Below are 22,494 nucleotides of genomic sequence, written 5' to 3' on the forward strand. Positions count from 1 at the left end.
CCACTACAGCCAAGTGCAGACCATCTCAGACACCTGCACTCAGGCCCATGGTCCTAATCATCCTCTATGCAAACCTGCTGGGTAACGCCACAAGGAACCCAAGAAGGGTTCCCACAGGACATACATTAACATCCCACAGCAGAAGAGCGTGGGGATGAACACTGGGTATGTGGTACATACTTTTAATCCCAGCACTCAGGCAGAGGCTGGCAGATCCTTATGAGTTAAAGGCCAGCCTAGTCTACATAGAGAGTTTGATGCCAGCCAGGGCTACATAAGAACTGTCTTTTAAAGAATAAATGTGATCCAAGAGCCGTCAAAATGGTGTATTTGTCTACTGAAGCCTTTGCTGTGGCTGTTTCTTGCGGGCAAGGCCATGCTCACACCTGTGTTTGTCTTGTCTGCTGCCACTCTTGCTTAGAGAAGCCAGCACTCACGTTCTCAGGTGTATCTTACTTTCTTCTGAAGTACTTCCTTTTACTCTCGTGCTTAAAATCTACATTTGAATATCTTGAATAAGCCCCAACTCTGCTTCATCCTGGCTAGTCCAGCATTTTTATTTCTCTGCAGAAGTCAAGGCCTTGGTTATTACTGTGGATATCGCTCTGTATAAATAAATTGCTGATTGGCCAGTAGCCAGGCAGGAAGTATAGGCAGGACAAACAGAGAAGAGAATTGTGGGAAGAGGAAGGCTGAGTCAGGAGACTCCAGCCAGACACAGAGGAAGCAAGATGTGAAGACAGAACTGAGAAAAGGTACCAAGCCTCATGGCTAAACATAAATAAAAATTATGGGTTAATTTAAGTGTAAGAGCTAGTCAGTAATAAGCTTGAGCTAATGGCCATACAGTTCATAAATAATATAAGCCTCTGTGTTTACTTGGATCTAAGCGGCTGCGGGACTGGTGGGTGAGAGAGATTTGTCCTGACCACTGGCAGGCTGGGACACAGGAAATCTTCTAACTACAGGTTATACCTGAGTTGAGGCCCCTAAAAGATTAAGAAGAGTCTCTGGCTGCTGAGGGTGATGAAATAGAACTGTCTTCAGCCCTGCCACCACTGACATCTTGTTTGGAGGCTCATCCAGGATCCATCTGAAACATTATTGGTAAGTGGGGGGGGGTGTCCCTGCAAGTACCACAGTGGGCAGGGAAACAAGCCACAAAAGGAAAAAGGAAAACTCAGTCATAGTAATATGGCGCGGGTGGGTGGCGCTGGCTACCGGCAGAAAAGTCATGGTCCACGGCCATGACTACCAGAGTTAGAAAGAACTTTATTAGAAGGAAGGAGGGGACAGAAGGGGAACCAGGCCTGGAGAGAAAGAAAGATGGCGGGAGTAGAGAGAGAACACAGAAAAAAGAGGGGTGGGGTCTGCACCCAGCTTTTTAAGGCAGGGATTGCATGACCACATGGCAGGCGCCTGCTGCTGATGTAAGACGTAGGACACAGGACCCCCAGCTGCGCATGTACAGAATCCTAACATTCCAAGCTTTTTGCTTATCATAAAAAAGCAAGTGAATAGGAATAGGGGTGTTGTTTCTCCTGGAAAAACTGCTTCCAGCTGACTTGGTGGGCGTCAGTTGGCTCTTGGAGGAGGTAAGGAAGGAGGCCTTCTGAGGAGAACAGGCATCCTGGGATGGTGGGCTGTCCTGCTGCCCTGGAGCCGTCCATGCCTCTTGGCTTGGCACTCTGGCCGCTTTTGTCTGACAGGACGCTGGTGAGACAGGAAAAGCCTGAAATAGATCTGACCTGTCCAGGTGGATTTAAGCTGGTTTCTGGAGTTTGGGAAAATTTTGAACATGTTAAGAACCATGAGAAGATTAGTGACCATTGTACTTTGCTTATATTGGTTAGTGGTAATGAGAGAGACAGAGAGATTGGAACATATTTTTAATTTTCATAACGTGAGATAAACTTTATCAGAGACAGATCATTTTAAGATACCTGTTTTCTTTACTAGTTTGGCATCCAGGAGACACAGGTGATCAATTGTTGAGAGCATTTAACAGTAATAGACGGTTATATTAAAGTCTGTTTTTGTAGAACCCAGACACTTTTGGGTCTGGGGGTGTAAATACCTTTTAGCTGTTACAGTTTCTTACTTGATGATCTCTGGACTCCAGTTCTGTGGTGGTCCTGTACCATTAGCTGAGCAGTGAGTTAGAAGAGGAACTGGGAAGAAAAAAGCTTGTGGTGCAGGAGAACTTACTCTTTTTGGAATTAGGGACAAGGCAGAGAGCAGGGCTCTGTCTGTGTGCATGAGGAGAAGCACTTCTGACAGGTTTGGAGTGAGGCACATGGAGGGAGCAATGAAATGAAAGCTCCTGTCTTAGCTGGAAAATCTTTTCCCATTAAGTAACCCTGAAAGTGCAATTAAATCTGGTAAAGTGGGTAAGGCTGTCCTCCCTACCCCAACAATAGGGAAACAAGGAGAGGTGACACCCCAAAACTCCCAGGCCCAGGTCAGTGGCTCTGGTGTCCAGAAGGAAAGAAACAGATTGATTCCATGCTGCATTCTGGGTTCCCTGCAAGCCTGTGGCAGAGCCTAGGTCTGCTGGAGGTCTTAGCTTGATGTTCCCATGTCATCTTGGTGCCTGGGGTCAGTCAGCTGACTGGTTGTCTTTCTAGATGGCACTTTGAATAAAGCTCAACTGATGGCCTGGCCTGGCTGGGCACGCACTAGCCTACATGGCCTCTTCTCCCTCACTTAAAACAGGGACCCAATGGCTTTCAAGAGCCAACATGTGCCAGCACTTGGCAATTTTGTTCTTGGGCCTTTTAATCTCTTCCCTGGTACACCTTGAATGCCACAGATGAAACTTCCACCTGTGGGGTCAGGAGCCTTGCTCTCCAGATGCTTAGTCCTATGTCGGGGAGGTAGACCTGCCAGGAGGCAGGCTATAAACTGATCTCTGGCTAAAGAGCCATTCTTATTACTGTGATCCCCATGTGGGTTTTGATTGTAAACTTAATTGCCTGGATCCTAGCCTGCTTCGAGACCTGTCTGTGCCTCTCACGGCAGCTTGAGAATGAGTGGGAGGAGTTAGGGTGAGTTAGAGTGAGAGTCAGCAGAAGCGGCTCGCCCAATACCAGAAAGCAGAAGTCAGATAGACAGAAGTGGGTGCACATGGCAGGGGGCCGTAGGGGGAGGGAGAAGGGTTCAGAGCTTCAGTAGAAAGCTTGGGGATAAAGTAACTCTCTTCATTTGTCCGTTTGCTGGCAGAAGTTCCCGTGAAGCTGTTATGCGGCCAAATTTACTGGTATCTGCCCCTATGACCCATGGCTGCAGCCGAGAGAGAAAAATAAAAAAATTAAAATAACAAACCGGGATCCCAGGCTCCTATCTCAAGCATCCCTGAGGCAAGGAGGAAGAGCTATGCATCAGCACAGGCTACCCAGACTGTCATCATGGTAGGGGTAAGGTCTGAGAGCGTACGCGGCACATGGACCCCCCCCCCCGGGATCTGACAGCATTGGCCCCTTCATCAAGGGAGAGAATGTGTCATTGCCAGCACAGTCCCAGAACCCCGCCCCCCGGGAGGTCCGGCATGAGGAATATAGGTCAGGCTGCAGCCACGGGAAACAGGACTCACCAATCTTGGGGAAACAGGGCCGTGGTGGTGGTGGTGGCGGCGGCGGCGGCGGCGGCGGGATGCGGTCGGGGCAGGACGCAGCGGGCAAATGTGTAGCAGGCAGTGCAGTCGCGGGTCCTTGGTTAGGCTTCTGACCTTCAGCCCTGGATGCTGAGTGTGCAGAATTTCCTATCCGAGCTCACGGCACCAAATGATAGTTAAATGGCGCTGGTTGGTGGCACTGGTTACCTGTGGAAAAGTCACGGGCCATGGCAGAACCCAGTGACACTTTTAGAGCTTTATTTGGAGGGAAAGGCAGGGGTGGGGGAAGAAAGGGGGGAGAGTCAGGCCTGGTGAGGGGGGGAAGCGGAGGGAGGGGGGAGCAGAGCAGAGAGCAGAGAAAAGAGGGGGCTGGGGTCCACGTCCAGCCTTTTAAGGCAGGGATTGTGTGGCCATGTGGCAGGTACGTAGTCACCAGTGCCTGCTGATGATGTAAGACATAAGACACAGGACCCCGAGCTGCACATGTGCAGAATCCTAACACTCAGCTCAGCCCAACTTAGGTGGTGCTGGTTCAAATTTCTAGAGTCTGATACCAGGTGGTCTACTGCCAGCATATTTAAACACGTTACAATTCAGAAAAAAAAGTTTTCAGGCAACAATCATTTCAATTTCCAGGTGCACAATAAAGCTTAAGGCATAACTTCATAGAAACTCCTTTACAAAGTACATGTCACCACAAAGATGGGCTCTATAGCTTAAGGGCTTAGGATCTGGTGTGGTCTCTGACCAAGATAGCATAGAGGTCAGCAGGCTATAAAGGACATGTGACTTCCTCCTAAGGATGGGTTCTATTAACTTTAATATAAAGGTCTAGGGAGGGAGAGTTTGGGATAAACATTCTGGGGGCTGTTATCTACAGATAACAAGGGTCACCAGGTCATTAACAACGTTCACGTCTAGCTTTTTAGGTGGAAAGTGGGTATTTATTTCCTCCTTTGAGGAGACACCCCCGTGTGATTGACATTCCTAGTTTCTCCAGTATTTATCTGTGAGCACAAGGACCTTGTTCCCTCTACAGGTCAGCTTGCTATCCTATTCTGCTTTAAGCTTGCATGTCACCTTGGTTACTTTATTTTGCCAGAGAACTATGTGGTGTTTAATGAGTGCCACCAGCATCCAAAATAGAAACCCACTACAGTTGCCCATTCCCCTTGTATTAGTCAGGATTCTCTAGAGTAACAGAGCTTATAGAATGAATCTCTTACACATATAAAAGGAGGATTTATTAGCATGGCTTACAGCCTGTGGTCCAGCTAATCCAACAGGCTGTCTGTGAATGGAAGGTCCAAGAATCCAGTAGTTGTTCAGTCCATGAAGCTGGGTGTCTCAGCTGGTCTTCAGTATATGCTGGAATCCCAAAGAAGTAGGCTCTAATGCCAGTGAAGAAATGGACTTGTTAGCAAGGTATACTGGTTGGTTTTGTATGTCAACTTGACACAAGCTAGGGTCATCAGAGAAGAAGGGGTCTCGGTTAAGGAAATGCCTCCATGAGATCTAGCTGTAAGGCATTTTCAATGATCAATAGGGAAGATTCCAGCCCATTGCCAGTTATATCGTCCCTGGGCTGGTGGCCCTGGGTTCTCTAAGAAAGCAGGTTGAGCAAGTCATGGGAAGCAAGCCAGTAAGCCGCATGTTTTCATGGCCTCTGCATCAGCTCCTGCCTCCAGGATCCTGCCCTGTTTGAGTTCCTGTCCTGACTGTGCATTTACATCTTCACTGTTAAAGATACAGTAAGGCATACTTTGGGTGCATTAGAGAAAAAATGCTCACAGGAGGCTTCGGGACACCCAAAGCCTGGTTGATGGCCGCACTGAACAGAGAAGTGGTGCCTGATCCAGGTGGGGAACTCAGCATGAATACTCCTGGTGTATTTCATGTTTCTTTCATTCATCTCCCCCATTTCCCCTACCTTTTGTATATTACCCATCACAGGAAATGCAATTTGTTTCCCTGCTAGGGAAAGGAGCGAGCAAGGCCACATGAATGATGGCCATGCCCAGTGAGCCAGTGGGGCAGCATTAATGGAGGGCAGAGAGGTCTCTTAATGTAGCTGAAAGTTTTTCTGTGTCCTGCCTGGTGCCCAGCCGCTCAGACCCAAGTAAACATACAGAAGCTTATATTATTTTTAAACTATGTCCATGGCAGGCTTCCTGCTAGCTAGCTCTTATATCTTAAATTAACCCATTTCTATTAATCTATGTTTTGCCACATTTTCCATGGCTTTACCTGCGTCCCATTACATGTTGCTCCTTGGGCAGCTGGCTGGCCTCTCCCTCGCCTTCTTCCTGTCTCTCTCTCTTTGAATTTCCCGCCTGCCTCTAAGCTGCCTTGCCATAGGCCAAATGGCTTTATTTATCAACCAATCAGAGCAACACATAGTCACAGCATACAGAAGGGCATTCCCCCATCATCTTAGATCCTGCCCCTGGACTCCATGCCCAACTCAAAGATCATCCTGACTCTGGGCAACAACGGGATTTCTGAGATGAGTCGCATCAATAGTCTAGTAGTTATGGTGCTTCAGAAACCAGAAACCTTGAATCAGACCAATGACTCATTGCAGTAAGTATTTGCATGTAAAGCTATTTGGACAGACAAACAAAAACATTCGGTGTGACACATTGCCCTTTGCAATGCCGCTGTGATGAGTAACGGTACAATGGAGAGGTTGGAAAGATGGCAGAGAGGGTGCTGCCGCCTGAAGCTGGGTTGATATCCTTGGTCCTGTACTGCTGCCTGAAGCCACAGTGATGTCTATGGGCCATGTTTGCCACTGGAGGCCGTGTTGACGTCTGTGGCTTATGCTGCCCTCAAGGGCCGTGATTGTGTCTGTGGTCTGTGCTACAGTTGATGCTGTGTTGATATCTGTGGTCTGTGTTCCCACTAGAGGCCATCTTGATGTGTATGGTCAGACTTACCACCAAAGGAAAGGCCATGATGGTGTCTATGGTTTGTGCTGCTACCTGAAGCCATGCTGATATCTGTAGGCCATCCTGCCTCCAGGGACCATGCTGATGTCTGTGGTCTATGCTGCCAACCTGTGGATGTCCATGGTTCATGTTACTGCTAGAGGCCATGTTGGTCTCCATGGTCTGTTCTGCTACCAGAGGCCATGTTAATGTCTGTGGACCATGTCGTGGTCCATAGTCTGAGTTCCCACTGGAGACTGTGTTGGTGACTGTGGTCCATGTTACCATCAGGGGCCACACTGGTGTCTGTGATCAGGGATGCCACAGGAGCCCATGTTGATATCCATGGTCCATGCTGCCACCAGAAACCATGTAGAACTCCATGATCCATGCTGGTGCTGACTGTAAAGGGCAGGGAAGCTTCTTTTGCAGTGGTATTGAAGACTGCAGACTCATAATAGAGAATGAGAAACATTGAAGGCTTCTGTGACACACACACCCCCGAAAAAGAAGAAATAGTCTAGACAGGAAGCCATTGAGCAAAGTCTTTAAAAATTGTGATAAAGATGCTGAAGTGTAGCTCTTCACAGTTGATGGCTTCTGGCAGGGAGGTGGGGAGGGACTCAGTTATCTTGCCAGGCAGTAGTGGCACACGCCTTTGATCCCAGCACTCGGGAGGCAGAGCCCAGTGGATCTCTGTGAGTTCAAGGCCAGCCTGGTCTACAAAGCAAGTTCCAGGAAAGGCGCAAAGCTACACAAAGAAACCCTGTCTCAAAAAAACCAACCAACCAACAAACAAACAAACAAAAAAGACTCAGTTAAGCCGGGCGGTGGTGGCGCACGCCTTTAATCCCAGCACTCGGGAGGCAGAGCCAGGCGGATCGCTGTGAGTTCGAGGCCAGCCTGGGCTACCAAGTGAGCTCCAGGAAAGGCGCAAAACTACGCAGAGAAACCCTGTCTCGAAAAAACCAAAAAAAAAAAAAAAAAGACTCAGTTATCTTTAAGGGTCTTGGAGTTACACCATGCTCCAGTGAGCAGATGGGCAACACGAGTTGGCCTTGGTGTATTTTTCTTCTTTTGGGGAGGGGGGTAAAGGGTGCACCTGGGAGGAATGGGAAACACACGCAATCAGGGTGCATTGTATGAAATTCCCAAATAATCAATAAAAATATTATATGGGGGGTGGGAAGGCACGGGAGAGAACTCCAGCAAGAAGATGAGCCCAGCTAATAAAATAGTATTATACCTTGGAAATGACGTGGACAGCAGCCTACTGTCTCAGAGAAGCCACTAGCTGAAGAAAGTGCTGTGCTTGCCACAGCCATGGGAAGCCAAGGCACTGGAAAGATCTACCCTCTGTGAGGTTCTAAGAAACAAGGCTTCAGTGTCTTCTGGAGTGAGGGGACCACTATCAGGTGACACCCTACCCTCTGGATGGGACTTCACTTCAGTGACACCTGTCCTTGATGATGCTGCTCTGGTAAAAACTCCATTCCTGCAGCTTCAGGTAACCACCTAGGTACCTCGGGTGACTGTTGACATGACATCTTACCTTAATCAGCGACCTAGGACAACTTTCCAAAAAAACTTTGTGTAGTAACTAATATTGATGGAAATACCCCAAAGCAAAAGAGGTTATTGTTAGCCTTTGCCTTGAAAATCCCTGTAGGATGATAAAGCCTACAAGGCTGAGAGATGAGCCAACATGGAGTCTGCCTGAGGGCCTAGTAACAGGTGTTGTCAGAGGTCCTGATCATACCTAGCCAATGAGGGGTGACCACACAATGTCACTGGATCAGGATGCAGCCAGGGTGCTGGAAGGAGGGTATATAAGGCTTTTGCCATTACTGAATAAATGAGTCTGCTGTTTTACCTGACTCCTGGTGTCTGTGTCATTGACTCCACACCTTCTCAACCCCTCCCCCAAGGGAGCCATTAGGACCCAACAACACATCCCTTTGCTTTATATCTAAAAAAAAAAAAATACAAAACAAGGTGGGGCCTGAAAGTTCCAGTTAGACTATAACAAGAGAACTAGAATGGTTAAAAAATATAATAACTTATAGTAATGATCTGAGTTTATACACATTTGTTTTAGGCTACAGAAGCATACTGAATCTATCAGCCATAACCTCTCTGAGTGGCCCATTCTTTTTCTAAAGCCCTCCCTGACCACCATGCGGCTGTTTGTCTACCGTATGTATGACCTCGGTGCTTGCTTAGCTCAAGCAGCAGGGCTGTTTACCTTCCCGTCTCCATTCTCCTTCTCCAAGAAGCTGCTGAAGGGTACAGTTTGTTTGCCCTGGAGGGTTTTCTTTTAAGCTCCAATAAAATTGTTCTTGCTTCTAAAGAAACTGTTCTTAAACAGTCTGAGAGATCTCGCTCCTAAACTCAAAAATTAATGAGAGCTGTCTTAAAAGACCTGATGGCTCTTAATATTCTGATAGTAACACAAGGGAGAAACTGTGGATGGATGGATGGATGGATAGATAGATAGATAGATAGATAGATAGATAGATAGATAGATAGATAGATAGATAGATAGATGATAAATAGATAGATAATAGATAAAAATAGAAAGATAGATAATAAATGATAGATAGATAATACATAGGTGATAGATGATAGATAATAGATAGACAGATGATAGATAGATAGATAGATAGATAGATAGATAGATAGATAGATAGATAGATAGATAATAGACTGGCAGAAGTGTGGTGTGTGTGTGTGTGTGTGTGTATGTGTGTGTGTGTGTTAAGCAACTGGGAAAGTATGCCCTCAGTTTTCCAAGGTTTATTTTTCTAAATCAAATCTGTCAAATTCTGCCTTAAGTTTTAATGATTTCCTACCATCATGGTTTTGGCCACGCTCTGAAAAGAGGCCCAGTTATTTTTGTACTGATCTTAACATAACAGCACACAGCATGCTTTGCTTATGTGGTTTGAAGTTTTGAGTAATTACATCCTGTTTTCTAAATCCCCATGAAATGTTGACTCTCCGGTTTGTAGTCTCTGATTTCTTCATGCCCTACCCTTACATTATACAAGTTGAGAGTCTCCATCCCTGGATAAGCAGGGCCTATGCTCCTGTTCAGCACTGAACACATTTGAGAAAAATGGTTTTTTAATCTTCATCATCCATTAAGATTAAAGGATTAAAGTCTCAGAAGAGATTGAAATAAGATAGAAAGGAAAATGATAAATTCACGGGAAGAGAAAGGAACCTCTCAGTCTGGTGGAAGCCTCTCACCAGCTGGAAATCAAGAATTCAGCACAATTAACATTTGCCTACAGCTTCTCTCCGTGCCGTAAACCTGTAAGGTTTTGTTATCTCATCAGAAGCCCACTTACAGGAAAGGGCACGCCACAAGCCCCTTGTGGAACTCTAGTGTGGTGATAATCTAATTGTACTGAATTATTATTTTGATTGTATGTTAATAAATAAAGTTGTCTGGGAGTCAGAGCTATTAGAGCCATAGCAAGAGTGTGGCGGTGGTGGCACACGCCTTTAATCCCATAGATATCTGTGTGTTCAGGGTCAGAGCTATTAGAGCCATAGCAAGAGTGTGGCGGTGGTGGCACACGCCTTTAATCCCATAAGATCTCTGTGTGTTCAGGGATACAGTCAGCATTGGAGACATATGCCTTTAAGACCTAGGGGGCTGTACATTCAGACAGTGACGAGGCAGTCATGTGTTTGGGTTTACAACCAATGAGAAGGCAGAACAACATACTTTAAAAAAATGAACCGACAGGAAGTAGGTCTCTTTTCGCGAAGCTGGGACAGCAGGAGGAAGGGTGAGATTTTAGCTCTGAGCTCTGACTTCTCGGCTTTCTCTTTTACATTGTTTCTGTGTTTCTTATTTAATAAGACGGTTGGTTACATCTACATCTGGCGCCCAACGTGACAAGAATCCATTAAAAACCGCTTGGCTTGACGACAGGTCCGCTTTCCCGCAAGGGCAGCAGGCGGTGGCAGGCGGCGGAGGAAGCGGCAGGAAGCGGCCGGCGTCTTAGTCCGAGCTGCCGGCGTCTTAGTCCGAGCTGCCGGCGTCCTAGTCCGAGCTGCCAGCTTCCTAGTCTGAGCTGCCGGCTTCCTAGTCCGGGTAGCAACTTCTAGCCCGGGCCTAGGTCTGTGAGCAGCTTGCCTAAAGCCGGTGCTACAAACAACTCAGACCTGCCCTGCCGAACAGGGCCCTGCCTGTAAAGCCAACGCACGTGGTCGGAGCTTAAGGAAGCCAGACCCAAGCCTTGACTCGGCACAAGAGGGAACACGTGGCTGCATTTAAGCTTTAGCCGGCTACGCTTTCTTGTGCGTTCTCTCTTTCCTCTCTCTCTCTCTCTCTCTCTCTCTCTCTGGATTTACACCTGGGACACTAGGTGGCTGCTTTGAAAATCCCCTCGGATTTCTACTGTTCTACGCAGATTTGGTAAGTCATAATATATCAGATATTTTAAAGGAAACTATCTAAAAGAGAATTTTTTCCACATTAAAAAACAAATGGGTTTTATGTGTACATTGGAAGAAAATTGGTTTTTGTTCGAAATTTTAGGCAGTCTGGCAATGGAACAACTATATAATATTAGTATTGGTGGAATTATGCACCTTATCACTATAATTATCCACATTTTAATATTTAAAAAGATAGTCAATTTAAGTGCCAGGATAACAGCTTTAGAAGAACTTGTTAAACCTGTAAAAATTCAGACAGAAGAAATTAACAGTGAAGTTGTTTCAAGTCGGGATCATAAGGTTGCAGAAAGAAAGCCTGTTTTCACACAGTCACCCTTAATTTATCCTGTAACTGTACAGCAGATGCCTGATCAAATGGCTACACAAAATACTTGGGCTCCAATTGAAATGTTGGATTTAAAAAGGTTTAAGGAGGCAATAGTATCTTATGGCATGCATTCCCCATATGTAAAGCAAATGTTAAACACTTGGTCAACATATAATAGGATAGTACCACAGGACTGGCGGGACCTCGCACAAGGTGTTCTGGAACCCAGCCAGAGACTTCAATTTCTGACTTGGTTTAAGGAGGAGGCTAAAAACATAGAAAAACAATGGAGGGATAAAGGAATACAAGTTTGCCAGGATCAGCTTATGGGCGAAGGCCAATATGCTTCAGCACAAGCACAATGTTTATATGATGTCCAAACCCTAATTTTATGTCGAACGGCAGCCTTGAATGCATGGGACAAAGTTGAGGAACCAGGAAAAAAATCTGAGTCATTTACAAAGGTGAAGCAAGGCCCAAAAGAGTCTTTTACAGATTTTTTACAAAGACTGGCTTCAGTAGTAAAGAGAATGGTCTCGGATTCAGAAGCTGGTAAGGCAATAATTGAATCTTTGGCCTTTGAGAATGCGAATGCAGCATGCAAAAGAATAATCAGGCCATTAAGGGCAAGATCTGCACCTATGGAAGATTGGATTAGAGAAACAATTAATGTTGAAGCTGATGAGCATGATGATACATGGGTAGGAGAAGTAATTTCAAAAGGTTTGAGGAGTGTTAGATGTTTTGGATGTGGAAAGCAAGGACATTTGAAAAGGGACTGTAGACAGGTCATTTCCAGAAACAATGTTTCTTCAAGGAACAATGGCAACAGAATGCCCCTTCCTTCTGGAGTATGCAGAAGGTGTGGTAAGGGAAAACACTGGACCAACGAATGTAGATCAACAAAGGACAGACAGGGTAATCCTTTGCCTCAGTCTTCGGGAAACTCCCAGAGGGGCCTCAGGCAGGCCCCCAGTGCAAATCCAGTTCAAACCTTTCCGGCAGCCATAGAGGAAATGCCTGCTCTGGAGAGCGATTAAATAACCAAATGCCTATTGGAATAAATCATGCTGGTCAGAATGATGAAACAGAGAGAATAGAAAATTCAGGAGAAAACATAAAGAAAATTTTTTGGCAAACTTCTATTAATGAACAAAGACTAAAATTAACGATAAAAATAAATGGTGTTTTGTTGTCTGGTCTGGTAGACACAGGTGCGGACGTTACCATAATAGCACCAGAATTTTGGCATCCAACTTGGCCTCTTCAGGAGGTAAACGTTCAACTGTTAGGAATTGGGACATTATCTCAGGTGAAACAGAGTGCAAGATGGCTCGAATGTATAGGTCCAGAAGGACAGAGAGGAAAATTAAAACCATATGTGGCTAACATAACTATGAACCTGTGGGGTCGAGACTTGTTGCAACAATGGAATACTCTTTTCGCGAAGCTGGGACAGCAGGAGGAAGGGTGAGATTTTAGCTCTGAGCTCTGACTTCTCGGCTTTCTCTTTTACATTGTTTCTGTGTTTCTTATTTAATAAGACGGTTGGTTACATCTACACTCTAGTAGTCCTGGTTTCATTTGACCAGATTGTAATTCCATCTACAGTCCCTCTGGAGTCCTTCCATAATCTCACTAACACGAGAAGGGCAAGTTTCTTAGCAACCCTTTCATATATAACATGAGGGCCACCAAAATGGTCTATTTGTCTATGGCTAAGACACTTAATTGTGACTCTTCCTTGAGAAGCCATCCCCACACTTGGCTGGGTCTTATTCCTTCCCTGACTATTTCTCTTTTTCCTAATTCCTGTGCTTAAAATTTATGTTAAAAGTATCTTTTAATAAACTAATTGAACGGGGGTGGGGAGGGTAGGGGGGTTGCGCACGCCTTTAATCCCAGCACTCGGGAGGCAGAGCCAGGCGGATCTCTGTGAGTTCGAGGCCAGCCTGGGCTACAGAGTGAGATCCAGGACAGGCACCAAAACTACATAGAGGAACCCTTTCTTGAAAAGCCATAAATAAGTAATAAATAAATAATAAATAAATAAATAATTGCAACTCTCCCTTGAGAAGCTCGTATACACACTTGGCTAGGTCTTATTTTCTCTAACTCTCTAAGGAAGCCCATTTAGGGAAGCTGTTTTGTTACCACTGACAATCTAGGGAGAGAAGTATCTTTTCTGTGGCCTACTGGAAAGATTCTAGGGTCCAGGGATAGGTAGCTACTGTCCTACAGCCTCGAATACATCCTGATGCTGGCCTTCATCAGTGGGAGAATAAACATCAGAAGGAAGCTAAGTTCTCCAAGTCCACTGAAAGACCAGTATGCTGGTCATGAATACATACAAACCTAAACTATCCAGACTCCATGACAGTCTCACCACAGAAAGAAGTGAAATCAGCTGTCTTTCTGTGGGATTGTGTTGAATTAATGAATAGAGGGAGGAAGCAGAGAAGGAAAAAATGGGTAATGTATGAAATATTTAAAATGCCCTTGTTTTGCACTGAAAATTTAGTTCACTCTGGATAAACAGGACTTTTTGGCACATCCATGAACAGCTGTAGGTTTGATGTCTTCCTCGGTGGCTGATTATGTTTTGATTTGCTTTTTTGCAAAACATTTTGTATTACATTTATTTGAGTGTGTGTGTGTGCGTGTGTGTGTGTGTGTGTGTGTGTGTGTGTGTGTGTGTGTGTGTGTGTATGTATGTGTGTGTGATTTCAACACACACGGTTCTTATGACCTCCTATGGCAATATGGACCATGGACATCATCACAGACCCCAGCTGTAGCAGAAACACAGACCCAGACTTGGCCCTCAGCAGCAGCTAAGGCCTGGATGTCACCATGGTCCCAGGAGCAGCATAAGCCATCCAGTTCAGCATGGCCCCAGTGGTGGTATGGCCCTCTGACGCCAACATGGCCACAGGTTTTGGCCTAGACCCCAAGTATCCATGTGGCCTTTGGTGTTACTATGGGCCACAGACATCAACATAGAACCTGGGTGTGGCCCACGTTGACACCAAAGGTCACATGGATACTTGGGGTCTAGGCTGAAACCTGTGGCCATGTTGGGCATCAACACAGACCACGGACTCAGACCTGGTCCTTGGTAGTAGCCTGGGCCCAGATGTCACCATGGCCCCAGGTGGCAGTGTAGGTCACTCAGATCCGCATGGTCACCAAGACAGCGTGGCCCTCAGACACCAACATGGTCCCAGGTGGAAGCCCAGACCCCTGGCATCGTCATGACCTTCAATGGTATCAGAAGCCAGACATGAACGCAGACCCTGACTGTGTTAGGGTCACAGACCCAGGCATGGCCCTTGGCACCAGCTCTGGCCCATACAACATCATGGCCCCAAGTGACATCACAGGTCATCAGACCGGTGTGGTGCCAGCGGCAGCATGGCCCTCAGGTGCCAACAGGGCCACAGGTTGCAGCCTAGACCCCAGCATCTATGTGGGTTTTTGTGGCACCACGGGCCACAGACATCAACACAGACCCTGGTTGTTGTAGGACCATGCAAAGGCATGATTTAAACACACACACACACACACACACACACACACACACACACACACACACACACACACACACCTTAAAAATGTTAAGAATTTTTAAAACAACCAAAACGTATTTTTTTTAAATAATCTAGGTTAAGGAAGACATCAAGGAATGAGTGATGTGCGGTGATGGTGGGTGTGTGGCTGACGGTAACTCCTGGAGGGTAGCTCTGTGGTACGTAGGGAAAGTATAAACACAATATTCCTTTGGACAAAACACTGCCAATTCTGTTGGAAAAGTACATGCCAGTGTTTTGATTCACTTTTTTATTAAAGATTATATGTATAATCTTTAAATCATTTAGGAAGACTGAGGTAAGACATAATGTCCCTCTGCTCGTCTCTCCCCCAGGCTGTCCTCCCGGCTGGTGTTTTCACAGCTGTCTTAGCTTCTTCATCTTACTCATCCTTGTGTTTATGTAGTTGGCTCATTTGCTCTTCAGTTTATGACGTTGCTGACATGCTGTTGAGGGAGTTGACGATGGAGATCTTCTCAGCCTCCACCTCCACTTCTCTTCCCCATTTCTCTCACTGCAGGTCTTTTGTTTTGTTTTTGTTTTTGTTTTTGTTTTTTGAGACAGGGTTTCTCTGTGTAGTCCTGGCTGTCCTGGAACTTTCTCTGTAGACCAGGCTGGCCTTGAACTTATAGAGACCTGCCTGGCTCTGCCTCCTGAGTGCTGGGATTAAAGGCGTGCGCCACTACTGCCCAGCAAGAATATTTTTTTAAAGCCTTGAAATGCTAAATTAAACCTAGTAGTTCCTTTTCCCCTCCCACCTTGCTGCCATACCTCTCATCGTCTTGATCTAATCGAGGCGGTTGAGTCTGGAGCTGCAGGGAGCCGTTATCATTCTAGAGCCTCATCGCCGTCCTCCACCCTACTCCTCTTTCCTGAATTCCTTCTTCCCTGGTTTGTTGTCTACAGAAAGATAAACATCAGAGTCCTCAGAAACCATCGTTATTTCTACCCTCATAGTTCTGTGGTGATTTGATTGCACATGAAACTCTTAGGCAAGCATAATTTCACGTCACAGTGTTGACAACGATAGTCCCCTGCTTTCTGGAATCCCACAACACCTTGACAAAAGCTCTTTCTTTTAATATGATTTTCCCTCTGTCTGGAAACTTCTATAGTCTTGACTTTTACTGATTTGAGACTTCATGAACATCCTCTTTAATGTTTTGTTTTTTTTAAAAATATTTTTGGGACCTGACTCCTCATACTGGGTCACCATGCCCAGTCTCAATACATGAGGAGGTGCTTAGTCTTACTGTAATTTGATATGCCGTGTCTTGTTGATACTCACGGGAGACCTGCCCTTTTCTAAACAGGAGGAGGAGGAGTGGATTGGGGGTGGGAACAGAGGGGGGAGGGGGAAGGACGGAGAGGAGGGGGGAGGGGGAACTGCAGCCGGGATGTAAAGTAAATAAATTTATTTTAAAAATAGTTTGTTTATTATTATCGTGGGGTGTGTGTGTGTGTGTGTGTGTGTGTGTGTGTGTATGTGTGTGTGTGTGTGTGTGTATGTGTGTGTGTGTGTGTGTGTGTGTGTGTGTGTGTGTGAGTCAGAGGAGAACTCGTGGAAGCCAGTTCGCTCCCTCCACCATGTGGGTCCCAGAAATTGACCTCAGGCTTAGAGGCAAGCACCTTTACACCCTGGGCCATCACACTGTATGCCTTTGATCGTCTTCTCAATACAGATCTGTTTTCATTCACTGGGCTGGATGTTCCAACTTGAAGATGTGTGCTCTTCAGTTTGGGTAAATCTTTAATGTTCTCTCTGGTTTTGTTCTGTATTCTACACAACTCTTCATAACTGTACAACAGAATTTCAGGTTGATTAAAAAAAAAAAAACTTTGTCTTTCTTCCAATATTTTAAAAACTTCTTCATCTTGCATGACTTTCTGGAAAGTATCTTCAGTGTTCTCCTGGATCCTGGTTGGGGGGGGGGTGCGGGGGGGGGGGGGTCTTTTAATTTAACCACATTTTAAAACTCCAAAAGCCTTTATAGAAGCGTTTCCCTCCACACCTGCATCGTCTCTGGTACCTCGGTAAGTCCGTAGTTTGCTCTGTTGTTGTTTTCTGAGACGTGATCTTGCTGTGGAGTCAACACTGATTCCACCTTGCTCTCCCACACACTAGGAGTACAGACGAACACCTCCACACGTGGCTCTATCCTCTGTTCTCAAGCTGCATCTGTGATTTTGGGATAGTAATGAATCTGAGGGTCTACTGCTCACCCAGTGACATTTGAGTTATTTCTGCTTGTTGACCCTATTTGTACATTTAAGCTGATGCAACTATGGAAATTCAGGTTACATATTTGTAACATGTACATCCATATTTAAAAAAATCAGAAAATATGTATGCCAAAATGTTAAAATAGTTCTTTCCCAGATGCATTCTCATGTGTAATCTTAATCCTCTTCTTAAAAAAAAAACTTTACCTTCTAATATCACATACAATTAATATGTGATTTTAAAACATTTAAACAAAAAACAACAACCATAAGAAACACAAATCTGATTTTTAAAATAGACCATTTCAACACCTAACTCACCGATAGAGATATACAGATCATCCATAAGGATATTAGAAGACATGCAACATCTTTAGTCATTAGAAAAACACAAGCTACACCAATGATGAGGTATTGCCACACACCCGTAAGAATGCCGTTTACAAGCAGCACTTAGTCTACCAGGTGCTGTTAAGGTGCAAAGCAATTCTCCTGTGTCACTGACGGGGACACACACAGTATGGCCACTTGGCTGCTGGCAATCTACCATGGGAGCAAATAAGGACTCTATTGAAAGAGAGTCTTCATTCAAACAAGGTGGCGCACGCCTTTAGTCCCAGCACCCTGGAGGCAGAGGGCGGAGGATCTCTGAGTTCAAGGCCAGCCTGAAATTGTGAGCTGGTTTTGTGATGTGCACTGTTTAGGTTTGGGGATTAGCGAGAAGTGCTAATATCATGAAACTCAGGGTTACAGACATTCTGATTCTGGGTGAACACAGTTTGTCATTTTTTAACACCCTTGTTTATGACATCTTTAGGGAAAAATACATTCTCTCACAGGCAGGTGTGGCCTTCTAGATTGTGTTGAAGTTTCTGGACCCCAATCGGTGGGAAAGACACACTAGACGCCACACTGAGCAGCTTTTCTGTCTTCTCTTGACACTCACATTTTCTGTGTTTTCTGTCCTACTCCTAAGCATTTGCTCACACAAACACACAAAAACCTGTGTGTGGATTTTTATGGTGGACGTACTCATAACGATGTAGTGCTTTGAGACTGTCGGGACCTTCCTCTGCCCAGATGAGTGTGGCCCAGGACTCACGGTACCAGACACTCAATGGTCATCAAAAGTCAACTTGAGGTAGTAGTGGCTCTCAAGTTCAGATGGTAATAAAAGATGGGGACAAGAGCAAATGAAGCAAAAATAAGGCTTTAGCAAGGAAAATTAAGGAAAGGTGAGAGAAATTCCCAACTACACCCAATTGTGGGAGGATTCCCAAGAGGGAGGAAAAGCATGGACCTGCTGACTTTATAGAAGACTTTCGGCTGAACAAAGACTCAGGGAATTTCTGTGGAATTGGTTAGTTCTCTGAACACAGCTGGAGCCGGGCCAATCAGGAAGATGGTGTTTGTGTGCTGTTCGGCTAGTTATGGATGGTTGAGGGTCTCTCTGTCTGTCTCTGACTTCTGACCTTGACTGTCTGCTAGCTGTTAGCCCTAGCCCGTCCCAACCATTGACTTTCAGACCTGATAGTTTCCCACCTTGAGTGGCTGCTGTCTCGCTGGTTGTTGCCCTAACTGCTTTCTTTGTTCTTCACAGTCATGTGGCCAGCAAATAGCTTTCACCAGGGCCTTTCCCCTTAGTCCCTACAGAAAGTATCTCCACACCGTGAGCACTATTCAGCAATGGGAAGGGATGAGCTGTGGATACATACAACAGTCGGGAGGAGTGTCTATGCACTTGGCTAAGTGAAAGAAGCTAGACCCAAAAGGCCATACGCCATTCTAATCACATTTACATAAGAACATTGTAGAAAAGTCAAAATGATAGGACAGAGATGATAGCTTCTGGAGTTAGGGATGAAGAGAAAGGACATGATGAAATTTCTTAGATAATGGAACTTTCTCTTTCAAATATGTGTGGTGATCACAGGACAACTTTCAGGAGTCATTTCTCTCCTTCCACCTGTACATGGGTTCAGGCTGACAGGCTTGCGATTCACAGTGAGCCGTCTCATGGGCGCAGTAAATTCATTTCTTAAACAGCTTTACAAAGTTGTTGTTTTTAAAAGGCCATTGTAATTCATGCCTATACCCTGCTCCTATGTCTTACACCACAATTTGTGGGATGACATGAGCTTTGGGTGCATTTTCTGATGAAAACTTTTATCTTTTGATCACATTTCATGAGTCAGAATTTTGAGTTGCTCCATTTCTGAAAACAGAAGTAGAGCACACACAGCTGGTTTCTGTTTTGACATTATTTTGCTACTATTAACGTTAGTCTTGTCTAACAGCAGCAGGGCCTCTCTCTCCTTTCTGTCTTTACTGTGTGCAATTGGAGGTGACAATTAATGCCAGTTAACCATGTTCGGGTTAGTTTGGGCTTTTCTTGTCAGTACATTGGATTATCTCTAGAAACACCTGGGAAAAAAATCCCCTTATTTTTGTCTGCTGGCCCTCAGTCCTTCTAAAATTAAAAACTAAAAAAGTACTAAGATGTATCTTCCAACTATTTGCAAAACTACATATTAACAATTATGGAAAGTACCCTTCTCCTTGAGTTTGCTGACATGATAGTTGGTGGCCCTGAATGTGAGAGATCCCTTTGGCTATGGAGAGAGACCACAGCCTATGGAAATTGAAGGAATGAAGAATGTAACTCTAACAATGATTTATATAGTTTTGGGCCCTAGCCAGTGGGGAAAATAGTTACCATGTCAAAAAGGCACCACAACAATGCCGTTAGTTCAGCCCACAGTGTTTTTGAAAAGTCAGCTGAATGAAGGCTTTTGTACGGCAGCCACAGAGCACAGACATGGTCTGAAGCCTGACATGGAAAGCAGGAGTCTTAGTGGTACTTTAAACAGGGTCATAAATGCCACATCCATGGCTCAGCAAACCCAAGCCACGACAGCTTGGAAAAGGATGGTGTCACTCTGGGCTACATGATAAGAGTTATTTATGAAAGAGGTGACATTTGAGCTTGAAAAGGGACAAGACTGTAGTAAGCAGAGGTGGCAGCGTCTACCAAAAGTAAAGAGACAAGAAAGTACAAGTGTACTCAAGAGCTGTGGAGAAGGGCACACAAAGTGGATAAGACATCAGTTAGGACACACAAGCTGGAATCTGACCCTCATTCTAAACAGGCACTTTTGACCAACACAGTGATCTCTTTGTATAAGACAGACTTGGGCTGTAGTCCTGCTGCACATGATCTTGGCCAGCCGTCCACCTTATGTCACCCTAACTCTCCAAGTCTCAGCTTGATCATCTCTTTTTCAAAGGTCTGTTATCAAAATTAAATGAGATTGGGTTATGAGACACTTGCTCATTTAGAAAGCATTTATTGACCTTCCACCGTGTAAGTCCCTGACAATGAACTTCGTGCTGCTGCTGCTAGCAAGATAAAGGTTGGTGTTCCGCCTTCATGGAACCCACAAACCAAGGACTGGTGGTTTACATAGGTTAAGTAAACAAAAAGTCAACCCAGTGTATGTGAGCTCAGGGTCAGAGACATTCAACAACTCGTGTCCAGGAAGAGGGTGATAAAGAGAGATTGCCCCAGAGGTTATGGCCACTGAAACAGAAGGAGCCTTTAAAGGTTAGTTAGAAGTAGAACTTATTTCTCATGGTCTCATTATTAGCAAAAACAAGTCTTTGAATCCTAAATGTGTTTTTGTTAGTGTTGTTAAGTTGCGTTTGTATAGTGGATTGATTTTGTTTGTTTATTTCAATAGAGATGGGATAGGAGACAGTACTACTTCTCAGCTGACCAGGGGAAGAAGAAGAGTCAATCTGCAACCACAATAGCAGCAGAAGAGGGAAGCTGGCTAACTCCCTGAGAGTGATGTGTTTCATTGAAAGAGATGAAAGGAAATCTGGGTCCTGGCTTACATCAGACCTGTCACAGACATTTGCTGCTGTCGAGACTGCATGTACCTCCTCTCCTGAAAGGAAATCTTTTTGTGTTGTCTCAGGAGGACCACATCTTTGTCCATTCCGTTCCGTGCTCTGGTGAAGCTGGCCCATTCAGTTTGACTTCAGGAGTTGAATAGAATTCCGGCTCAGCCAATTAGAGCCTCCCATGAGCCCTTGTTACCGTTTGGAGACGGATGCATGAGCCAATCAAAATCAGTGAGGGGCACCAGCCTGCAAAACAAGCGCGGCTGCTGCTTTTTGAATGCGGAAGTTGCTACCAGCCATCTTTCCATCATGTAAAGCCCCGTGACACCCGAGACCAAAGCCAGCAACATCGCGGAGGCTAGGGATCCTCACAGGAGATTAGCTCTTGCCTAACCGTTTGTGCTTCTGAACCCGGCCCCGTGCTATGGTGCCCAGGGCCGGACCTCTTCGGGTTAACATGAAGCAATGCATTGTTTCCTCTTCCCCTTCCTCTTTCTCTTTCTCTTCCTGTTCTTTGCTTAAGCCAGGTTTGCAGGGTGGGAGTGGGATCAAGTTTAATCAAAAGTTTTAAATGGCATTGGATCTTGTGACCACAGAATAATGTTAGTGAATATTATGCTCAGTGAAGCTGTACATCCTTTGAAGAACATTTTTGATCTTTTCCAACCGTGTTCAGATATCCCCCACATTACGAATTTTCCAGCTCTGCTTTGTGGTTTGGCCCCATGTAGGAAGCCGTGTGACGCGCTCCTGCTACTGCACCTTCCAAGTGAAAAAAAGAAAAGAAAAGAGAACAGATCTGTGCTCTCTTAAGCTGCCTCCTTCAAGCACTTTATCCCAGCGGTGAAGAAACGGGCACTACAAAGCGGGGTGGATGCTGTTGCAGTGGGAAAGCCTGACCAAACCTGTTCTGAGAAAGAGAGAGAGGAGCAGAAACACTGTGGTCCAATGAATAATAAAACACTGCAAATACTTCTTAGTACCGAGTCTGGTAATTTCCCGGAAAATCCTGAATACATCAGATGAAATGCCTAGAGGCGAACTCTAGCCACGGCAGCAAGGGCACTGTCGGACTTCACCGTTGTCCTGCAGCTTCAGGCCCTGGTCCTCTGGGAGGACCACTCAGGGAATTCTGTTTGGGGGTGGGTTATGTTTTTAACATGGGTTAGAGCTAGGTTCCATCTCTTTTTTCCTCATCAAAATTCTCCCTCCCACTGCTCACATAGTTTTAAACGTCTCCCTTCCTCACATGCTCAGAAAGCTCAGCAAACGATTGTCTGGCACTTTCGTGCCACTCAGTGTTAACTACTCGAAGGCAAGTGGATCCTTCCGAAAGGAGGGTCTGCTCTGGGAGAATGAGTCACTGTTCCCCGTGCAAGGGGGAGCCACACGTCTGCTTGGCCCGTGTCCTGCACACACTGGAGCAAAGGTCTACAGGGATGAGACACT

The 22,494-nt window shown here is 45.4% G+C and overlaps 1 long non-coding RNA gene across 1 annotated transcript; it reads right to left on the reverse strand.

The window, feature by feature from the left end:
* Window positions 1-4,414: 4,414 nt before the first annotated feature.
* On the reverse strand, window positions 4,415-21,547 carry LOC121832552 (uncharacterized). The gene is made up of 3 exons (XR_013042832.1): window positions 21,082-21,547; window positions 15,688-15,816; window positions 4,415-5,004 (listed from the first exon to the last, which is right to left on the reverse strand). It is a non-coding gene; the product is annotated as an uncharacterized LOC121832552 (long non-coding RNA).
* Window positions 21,548-22,494: the final 947 nt, after the last annotated feature.

This window comes from Peromyscus maniculatus, chromosome 10 (assembly GCF_049852395.1).
Source record: "Peromyscus maniculatus bairdii isolate BWxNUB_F1_BW_parent chromosome 10, HU_Pman_BW_mat_3.1, whole genome shotgun sequence".
Taxonomy (NCBI): domain Eukaryota; kingdom Metazoa; phylum Chordata; class Mammalia; order Rodentia; family Cricetidae; genus Peromyscus; species Peromyscus maniculatus.